The sequence below is a fragment of the Callospermophilus lateralis genome, chromosome 11 (assembly GCF_048772815.1).
Source record: "Callospermophilus lateralis isolate mCalLat2 chromosome 11, mCalLat2.hap1, whole genome shotgun sequence".
Taxonomy (NCBI): Eukaryota; Metazoa; Chordata; class Mammalia; order Rodentia; family Sciuridae; genus Callospermophilus; species Callospermophilus lateralis.
This window is the reverse complement of record NC_135315.1, coordinates 104,154,676-104,165,283: the sequence shown is the minus strand read 5'-3', so window position 1 is coordinate 104,165,283 and position 10,608 is coordinate 104,154,676.

The following is a 10,608-nucleotide window of genomic DNA, read 5'->3' as shown; positions in this document are numbered from 1 at the left end:
TGAATATTTTTCTCCCACATCCTTGTCAGTATTTATTGTTACTTGTTTCTTGATAACTGCCATTCTGACTGGAGTGAGATGGAATCTCAGTGTAGTTTTAATATGCATTTCTCTAATTGCTAGAGGTGCTGAACATTTTTTCATATATTTGTTGATTGATTATATTTCTCCTTCAGTGAAGTGTCTGTCAGTCCCTTTGCCTATGTATTGATTGGGTTATTTGATTTTTTTTTGGTGTTAAGTTTTTGAGTTCTTTAATATCCTAGAGATGCTCTGAAGTGCAGGTGGTAAAGATTTCCCATTCTGTGGGCTCTTTTTTCACATTCTTGATTGTTTCCTCACCTGTGAAGAAGCTTTTGAGTTTGATACCATTTCATTTATTGATTCTTGATTTTACTTCTTGCACTTTAGGAGTCTTGTTGAGGAATTCAGTTCCTAAGCCAACATGATGGAGAGTTGGACCTACTTTTCTTCTAGTAGGCACAGGGTGTCTGGTCTGATGCCTAGGTCCTTGATCCACTTTGAGTTGATTATTTTGCAGAGTGAGAGATAGAGTTCAAATTCATTCTACTACATATGGATTTCGAGTTTTCCTAGCACTATTTGTTGAAGAGGCTATCTTTTACCCAATGTATGTTTAGGGTACTTTTTTCTAGTATGAGATAACTGTATTTTGTCTTTATGTCTGCTTTTGTGCCAATACCATGCTGGTTTTGTTACTACAGGTCTGTAGTATAATTCAAGGTCTGTTATTGTGATCCCTCCTGCTTCACTTTTCTCACTGAGGATTGCTTTGCTTCTTTTGTGCCTTTTATTTTTCCAAATGAATTTCATGAATGCCTTTTCTATTTCTATGGAGAATGTTATTAGAATTTTCATAGAATTTACATTGAATATGTATTAAACTTTTGGTAGCCTTTTTGATAATATTAATTCTGCCTATTCAAGAACATGGGAGATCTTTCTACCTTCTAAGGACTCAATAGATGCAGAAAAAGCATTTGATAAACACAGCATCCATTCATGTTCAAAACACTAGAAAAACTAGAGATAGTAGGAACATATCTCAACATTATAACAGCTATATATGTTAATCCCAAGGCCAACATCATTCTAAATGAAGAAAAATTGAAAGCATTCCCTCTAAAAACTGGAACAAGACGAGGATGCCCTCTTTCACTACTTCTGTTCAACATAGTTCTTTATACTCTAGCAAGAGCATTTATACAGAAGAAATTAAAGGGATGCAAATAGGAAAACAGGAACTCAAACTATCCTTATTTGCCAATGACATGAATCTGTATTTAGGAAACCGAAAGAACTCCAACAGAAGACTTCTAGAACTCATAGGTGAATTCAGCAAAGTAGTAGTGTATAAAATTAACATCCATAAATCAATTGTGTTCCTGTACATCAGTAATGAATCAACTGAAAGAGAAGTTAGGAAAACTATCTCATTTACAATAGTCTTGGAAAAAAATATTTAAAAGTCAATCTGATAAAAGAGGTGAAAAGGCCTCTACAATGAAAACTACAGACATTGAAGAAGACCTTAGAAGATGGAGAGATCTCCCTTGTTCTTAGATTACTCTTCTGTTCTCTAATTCTTTCTTCTTAGTCTTATTCTTCTGAATCTCAAGACCTACTGAGTCATGGGGTTGGTCTTTGTAACAAGATATATATACTTACTGGTTAAGTATTGTCATCTCTCCAAAGAGCTTTAGATGCCATCATTATGTAGACTTGAATTTCTAACCCAGTGGTCTAGGCTCATGTATGACATGACTGCTATATTGATATATCTACTTATATGTATAATATACTTCTCAAAATTTAATATATCTAAATTTATTATTATTATTATTATTATTATTATTATTATTATTATTATTATTGGTACTGGGGATTAAACTCAGAGGTACTTTACCACTGAGCTATTCCCCAACCCTTTTTTTTTTTATTTTGAGACAGGGTCTTATTAAGCTGCTGAGGGCCTTGTTAACTTGCTCAGGCTGGCCTCAAATTTGTAATCTTTCTACTTTAGCCTCCCTAGTTTGAGATTACAGGTGTGCACCACCATGTCTGGCTATTTTTCTTTTTCTTTTTTCATACCCAGTGAACGGAGTGTTCCAAGTAAAATGAAGAAAAATAGACTTTTGGAGGGAACATAAACACTCAGATTATGGCATGAAAATTCAGCTTAAATTTCACATCTTTTATTAAAGATTTTTTGATTAGCTCCAAATCTGACACCTAGTTGCTTCAATCACCTAACTTCTATATTCAAACTCAACATGTATAATTCCTACAACCATTCTCTGTATAACATGTTTTTCCAACCTCTTATTTTATACTATCATACATACTATGCCTGAAACTGTTCATCTTCACTCCAATCTATTCAATTAGCCTTACATGTTGTCAATTCCTTAGACTTCAGTTCTGTGGTAGAGATGTCTTTTATTTTTTTTATTCTAATTTGTTATGTATGACAGCAGAATGCATTATAATTCATATTACACTTTTAGAGCACAATTTTTTCACATCTCTGGTTGTATACAAAGTATATTCACACCATTCATGTGTTCATACATGCATTTGGGGTAATGATGTCCATCTCATTCCACCGTCTTTCCTACCCCGTGCCCACTCCCTTCCCCTCTCACCACTTTGCCCTATCTAATCTTCCCATGCTCCCCCTCCTAACCCCACTATGAATCAGCCTCCTTATATCAGAGAAAATGTTCGGCATTTGGTTTTTTGGGATTGGCTAACTTCACTTAGCATTATTTTCTCAAACTCTATCCATATAAATGGTGGAGGTCTTTTTAAGACAGAGAGAAGATCAAGTTGGTCTAGTATGTGAGCTTCCCAGAATGGGATTCTTGCAAAAGGCATGAAGGGATACACAAATCTAAAGATGAAAATGGGATACACTAGGTTTATTGAAGAAATAATGTTTCAGAAATCCATGAGAAGACTGTACTAACACTGCCAACACATCAGCAAGTAACTCTGGGAACACAGAATAATTACTCTGCATCTCAATTCTCCATCTGGCAAAATATAGAGTAGTGGATTAATAATATCTCTGTAAAGCCTGGCATGGTGGTGCATGCTTATAATACCAGCTACTTGGAAGCCTGATGAGGGATGATAGAGAGTTTGCAAGTTTGAGCCCCATTCTGGGCAACATAGTGAGGTCCCATCTCCAAATCTCTCTCTTTCTCTTTCTCTCTCTCTCTCTCTCTCTCTCTCTCTCTCTCTCTCTCACACACACACACACACACACATACACACACACACACACTCAAGTATTATTTCTGTAATCTGAAATTATTTTGAGTCAAGTTTTCCAAATTAAATGATTTGCATGATAAGAAGGAATATCTTCAAAAATAATACTTGTTCTCAATTCTGTAAAATGATTTTTTACTTATTTATTTATATTTTATTTTGCTTTGTTTTATAGATGAGTCTCATTATGTTGCCCTGGCTGTTCTCAAAGTCATGGGCTCGAGTGACCCTCCCACCTCAGCCTATAGGTGTGTGTCATCGCAATGAGCTAAAATGAATAATTTTAAAGGGCATATCCTCCTTTAGAAAGTAAAATCCTTAGGAAGTAGTGTGGAGAATATGATTGCTGAAAAATATGCTGGCTATCAAAATATTATGCTTCACCTAGATACATGGAACAAAAATATGAAGACTTCAAAATAAATGTTAAATAGTTAAACATCCAGCAGAACTATAGATATTTATACAAAATCAGACATACAAATTGTGTTTTAAGCCACCTGATCAGTTTTTAAAAAATATTTTTTTAGTTGTTGTTGGACACAATACCTTTATTTTATTTATATACTTATATGTGGTGCTGAGGTTTGAACCCAAGACCTTGCACAAGCTAGGTGCATGCTCTACCGCTGAGCCACAACCCCAGGCCAGATCCGTTTATTAATATGAAAAGACCATGTGCCAGCACTAACCCCCCATCAGAGAATAAGGCATTCTGATTCTTACAAACACTCATTTTTATGAAGTATCCAAGAAAAACATGATTTTGAGGACTTGAACGATGGGATATGAAGGAAAGAATGAGCTAAAGGTATTTCAAAGAAGCAAATATTTGCTCTGATTTATAGTTAAAAAATAATCAAGAAGTTCCAGATGATATAATTCATGAGAAGAGCATAAAACGGGCATTGGGTTTATGGAGAAAAACTACTCAGAGCTCTATCCATTTTATGACAGCTTAATTTTTCTTCTATCTTGTCCTACCTTATCAAAAACAGAAGTCTGACTGAATTGCAAGAGAAGGGTTTAAGAACAGAAAAATTTACTTGTACATGAATTGTGTTTTGAAGATGAACATAAATATATGGGAATATAGGGAGTTTCTTTAAAAGTTGCCAAATCATAACAATTATGTGCCAGGACTGTCATCAGAAATTATCTCCCTTATTAAGGGTGAGTGAAGAGACTAATCTTTTAATAGAGGCCCTTTGGAGAAGGCAGTATTAACAGAAGAAAACTGGTAGAAAAGGCCTGAGGGGGAAATGAATCCAGTCCAGCCTGAAAAAAATTCTGCTCCAGGTTTCAAAAATTACCCCTTCCTCCTGTGTAAGTGAGATGCTAAGAAGCACAACGGCTTTTTGAATCTAAGTCTGCAAAGGAGCTGTAAGAGGGGTGGGACGGAGATGGCACCCAGGATCTGGGCACTTGCTCCTTTCTGAGCCAGACAAGGGTCAGGAGCTGGACTGGGACCAGAACACCAGCAAGGCATCAGAGAATGTTCTCTAAATAAGACCATGGTGCTTAAGAAAACTAACCACCTTCTCATCTTCTACCTCAGTTTCTCACTGTTCATCTACATGAAGAGTAAGCTATTCCCATTTATTGAACTTTTTTCCACCTTTTCTGACTTCTTTCTACCTTATTATATTTCTTGAAAATAGTTCATAGTGTTGTGTTGTTCTACAAAATACAATGCAGAAAAGGAAATATTTATTTCTTCTTGGTGTCAGCAAGTGTCCTTTTTTGAATAAATCAGTGATATCAATCAATGTGAAGAGTCAATTTTGTGATTTCCAGTAGATTCAGAAAATGTTTTTATAACCCTTTAGCCATGATCAGGAGAATTAAATGGTCACATAGAAAAGAAGATATTTTGTTGTGTTTACAGTTTTACAAAATAGATTGATAGTTTATAATTGATATTCTTTAGGAAAGTTATTCATAAGTTATGTTGCATTTTATTCCCGCATTCTCACTTTTAAAGAAACTCTGTATTCCAACATTTGCTCTCATAATCAAGGGATGGTCTCGATGTTTCCCAGAGGATAATGGTTCAAAATGTCTCTTTACCAGAGAAATGGGCATCTATTGTTATGTGCTTGTATTTTATAAATGAAGATATTATTTTTCAAAAACTTCACCAAATAGAAACAAGAACAATGTTTCTGGGATAATCTTGTCAAATGCATGGCAGTATGAAAAACCAGAGGAGACCAAATGGCCTCAGCTGTGTGCTTATGAAGGGGAGTAGCTATTGAACACGTTTAAAATGAAGGCAAAAAGAGTGTGTGCTTGTCAAAGGGCCCATGTGATTTGTGTCTGTTGAATCTGAATATCAATAAGGAGACGCTAAGACAACTTGGCATTAATGCACAGTGCTGTGTAATCTGGGTCACGTTCTGTGGACACACCAGTGAGGTTGTTACTTGTACAGTTAAAAGTTGAACATATATCAGAGACTGGGAAAGACAGAAGTAGATGCTATAGCTAGGTAGCTGAAGACAAGTACAGAAAAACAAGTCCTAACTTTAAACATGAATAGTAAAATACCCAATTGTAACCCAGGCATACACCCATGCAGGGATGTGTTAGGATGTGTATTCGTTAAAGAGTTGTTATTTAAACAGTTAATCACCCTCCCTGAAATTTGAAGTGTGTCCCATGCAGTAGAAAGTTGGGAAGATGAGGTATGTGGAGATGAAAGGGTAAAAAAGTGGGAGGTGAAAGGGTAGAAAAAAAAAAGACAAATAAAATGTAAGATGAAATAATATTATGACATTTAAGAAGCAGAGAACATTGTCATTTCAAAGCAATATATATTAAAATTCCTAGAATCTGCTGCAGTTTGCTTTTAGGGAGCTGAATATGTAACCTTTACAGCATAAATTGTTTTTGGCGGCATAACTAAGAACAGATAATTATGTACACATCATTTCCATTTTCTTTTTTTTTTTTTGAATGGACAGAAGTTATTTTATTGATGGATTCTAAATAAATATTTTGTAATTCCTTGATTTATTTTCCAATATAACCTTATGTGAGTTTAACAAAGTTAATCTGAAGCTTCTTTCGTTCAATTTTTAAAGTCAGAGTTTTACTGTATTAATCTATTTTCTGGCAAGGTATGATGATATTGCCTTTCTACTCAAAACACTATGTTTAGCTTTTATAAATCTGCTGTTTTTTAAAACTTGACTTTAAAACTTTCAGCAACCTGGTTCCAGTTTTCTTACGCATGCTATGACATGCTACTCAACATAGATCCTATATTCCAACCAAGTAAATAAATTAACATCTAATTGTAAAAATAGCCAACATTACATTAGACGTTTTATGTTCAATTAGCACAACAACTCTATAGGATAGATATGACTATAATCATCTGCATTTTACTGAATTGAAAACCAGGACTCGAATCACTACACCAGGTTATCTCAGACTTTGGCACTCATCAGGGAGCTGGATGCAACCTCTCAAGTTCAGCCACAGGTATTTTGTGTGTCTACAGTGGATTCTTGGAGCCTATAATTTCAACATTCTCTCTGTTTCAAATGTAGTTGTTAGAAGGTCTGAATTATACAATAAATATAACAATACAATATTTATTGAATTATAGAATAAATAAATACAATAAATTATGTAATAAAACTGATAGCTCACTACCTTATGATGCAAGGAATCACCAGAATAGTTCATCTTAAACATATCTCTCTTTCAAAGTGGTTTTTTAAGAGAAAAATAATAGACATGAAAATTTTGAGTGTTATTTCAACCTATATGCTTAACCATCATTTCAAGTAGAATTTACCATTAATTACTTTTTATAGCTGAGGAAACTGAGGCACATAGAGGTTTATTAACTTGCACAGGGCCATACTACTAGTGAATGGTGGAACTGGGATTTGAGCCTACAGGCCTGGCTCTGAAGAAATTCCTTGATTTATTTTCCAATATAATCTTCTATTAGTTTAAACAAGTTAATCTGAAGCTTCATTTTGTTCAATTTTTAAACAGAGTTTTGCTGTATTCATCTATTTTCTGACAAGGTATGATGATATTGCCTTTCTACTCAAAATGCACTGTGCTAACACAACACTTATTTACATGCAGTGATAATGCATAAGGGCTTTAGTACTCTGGTCAGAACATCATAAGCACACAGGAAATATCATTGAATGTCCTATAGTAGAAATTAATAATAGCTTTTTCTTTTGCACCTTGAAGAAAGTCCAATTCTATTACATTTAAACTTTATTTCCTGTCTTTCATTTTAAAAAATCCAAAAATCTTTGTCACTCTCCAGGAAATTACAAGATCTGAAATTCTAAAAAAAAAAAGAAGGAGGAGGAAGGAAAGAAATTCCCTTAAATTTAAAAGAAGTCATTTGTAACTTTAAAGAGTATTTTTTAAAGTTGTGCCTTGCTCTTCTATAAGGTGGATGGAGTTTATGTGGTTTGTGCAGTGTCTTACAGACTTAATGTCCAGTTAAGAGCATGAAACTCAAGGAGTATTAGAGATAAATTCACCAAGTGGCATTCATTTCTTATTCCTGAGCAGGTAGACAATCCTCTTTCTTGGAGTTGTAACAAATTTGCTCTTTCTCTCTTCCTGATTGTTCTTAGGTGTGTAGAACAATTTTGCAAAATTGGTTCTAATGCATGGAATCAGTTGAATTTTAATAATTAAAGTGGAGCTATTATTTTTTGCTTTTGATATGTTAAGATAGATTTTTATTAGTGTGAGACTCCTCTGACTCATTATTTTGGGACTGTTAAAAAAACAATGAGAGCACTTCATAATCAACTCTGTTTGGAACCTTGATATGAATCTGTTGTGACAGGTTTAAAAGAAAACTACAATATTAAAGCAACCATAAATTAGAAAAGTAATTTATAGCTACCTTTCATTAGTCTATTACAAGTTGGGGGATAAATTGAATATTTTCAATGTAATTGCCACATCTAGACTAATTTAACAGTAATTATTTTCATTTATATTCAAAGCATGATCATGACAGGTGAATGAAATGTGGTTTGACAAAACTATTTTTAGAGCTATGTGAATGACTTCAAAGAATTTGGATAATCTTCTAAAATCCATTGGAAATTACTAAGTAATTCAATTTGAATAGAACACTTGCCTTTAAAAAACAAACAGGATCTTTAAAGATAAACTATGACTTATTTATCTAATATTAATGCCATTATCCAGAAATAATTGAATTTCTTCAATATATCAGAAATGGTAGATGTTATTCATCAGGGAGTAATAGGAAGATTTAAAACTTTGCTATTCACTATGCAAGTTAATATTCATACTGCAACAGGTTATAAAGTGCCTACATAATTATTAGTGCTGGAAAATGTATCTTTGCTTCTTCATAAGTAAAAATAATTATCAGCTTACAGTAAAATAGTCTCTACTTCTTGTTTCCTGCATCACACAGCAGAAATTAATTTTAATTTATCTTTCTATATACTTATATTAGGCAAACCAGATTTTTCTGGAGCATTGCATGCTTCTTTCATCTTTAGTGATTTTCAAAAATTACCATAAATTCATGGTCATATTATAGAAATTTGTGAAATTTAAATATACAAGAAAAGTTGGAGCTTCTAGTTCTATTTTAAATTTCATTGCTCGTTTGTTAGGAAATCTCCAAGGAACCCACTTTTATTCTTTCAACAAATGAAAATGAGAGGGTTTCTTTTTCCTTTTTCCATCATTCTCTATTCACACCAAGTATTCACTGTCTATGCTTACACTGCACTTTGAAGTTTTCTTCTATGGTATGTATCAAAATTCAGAAACATTGTTTTTGTATTAATTTATTTATGCTTACCTGTGAGAGCACAGGACATGGCTGTAAGAACCATGAGTGTCTTGTTAAGACATAAACCAAGTTACTTAAGGAAGGGTTATTTAATAAATCAATTAATGATGAAAATTTTATAGCATTTTTTGGTAAGAATCTTCCATCCTAATAACATTTTAAAGTATTTTTTAACTTTTGCATCATTTGCTTTTTTCAATACCCTTTAGAATAGTCCTAGAGTTATATAAAAGTTAAGAGCGTAGTAGGGAGGGATCCCTTATTCCCCTACTATTGATATCTTACATTAGTGTGGTAGATTTGTTATGACCAAGGAACCAATATTAAATATTATTATTAACTGAAATCCATAGTTTGCTCATACTTCCTTAGCTTTTACCAAATGCTATTTCCCTGCTCCAGTATCCCATTCAGAATGCCACTTTGTTATTGGTTGTTATATATAACAGACTCCTCTTGACTGTGACAGTTTCTCAAGTTTTCCTTGATGTTGATGATATGGCAGTTTTGAGGAGTACTGACCAGATATTTTATAGTTTTTCCGATTATTGAAATTAATATTGTGTTATTATCATGAGACTGAAGTTATGGGCTATTGGGACAATGATCACAATGTCATTGTTGTTATGTTGTATCAGTGATACATATAATCAACATGATATGTACCTGATGATGTGACCTTAACCACTTTGGAGGTAGTGTTTCTCTACTGTAAAAACCATTTTTCCCCCTTTTCATACTGCCTCTTACGAAGGAAATCACTATGTGTAGCCCACATCAGGAGATATCCTCCCCCTCCTGGAGGGCAGAGTACCTACCCAAATTATTTGGAATTCTTTGCATGAGGGATTTAACACTATTCCATTTATTAATTTATTCAAGTGTTAATTTATATCAGTAAAGACTTATTGATATTTATTTTATACTCCAAGGTTGTAATCCAATGTTAATTAATTTTTGCTATTTAAATTGTTGGGAGTTATTTTTCTTTCATTCCTATTCTCCTCTGACCTCAGTGTGGGGTAAATTTAGCACTAGCTCTACCAGACATTCCAGATCAGCTTTTATACTTCTTGCCTCATTCCTAGCATAAGCCACCATTAATGCAAGAAGTCCTGTTTCCTTTAATTGTAGAATGATAACAGGAACCAAGATCCGTGTGATATGCTTATTGCTACTGGGGCATTACTTGTTTTTAGTCCATGTTTGCTGACAAAGGATAGAAATACATGTGCCTATACTAGTCTCTGTATCTACACATTTATGTAAATATGTCTATATGTAAATATGTACCTTCATTAAGCTAAACCTAAGTTTATACAGATGCTTCTATTCCATTACTACATGAAGCATTTGTGCCTTCTCCCTTGCTAATCTGCAAATTCCCACTCTGACAGTGAGAAACCTGGTTCTACTGTCCGTTTACTAATTTGAAATCAATGTATATATATAATATATACAATAATTATATATAATAT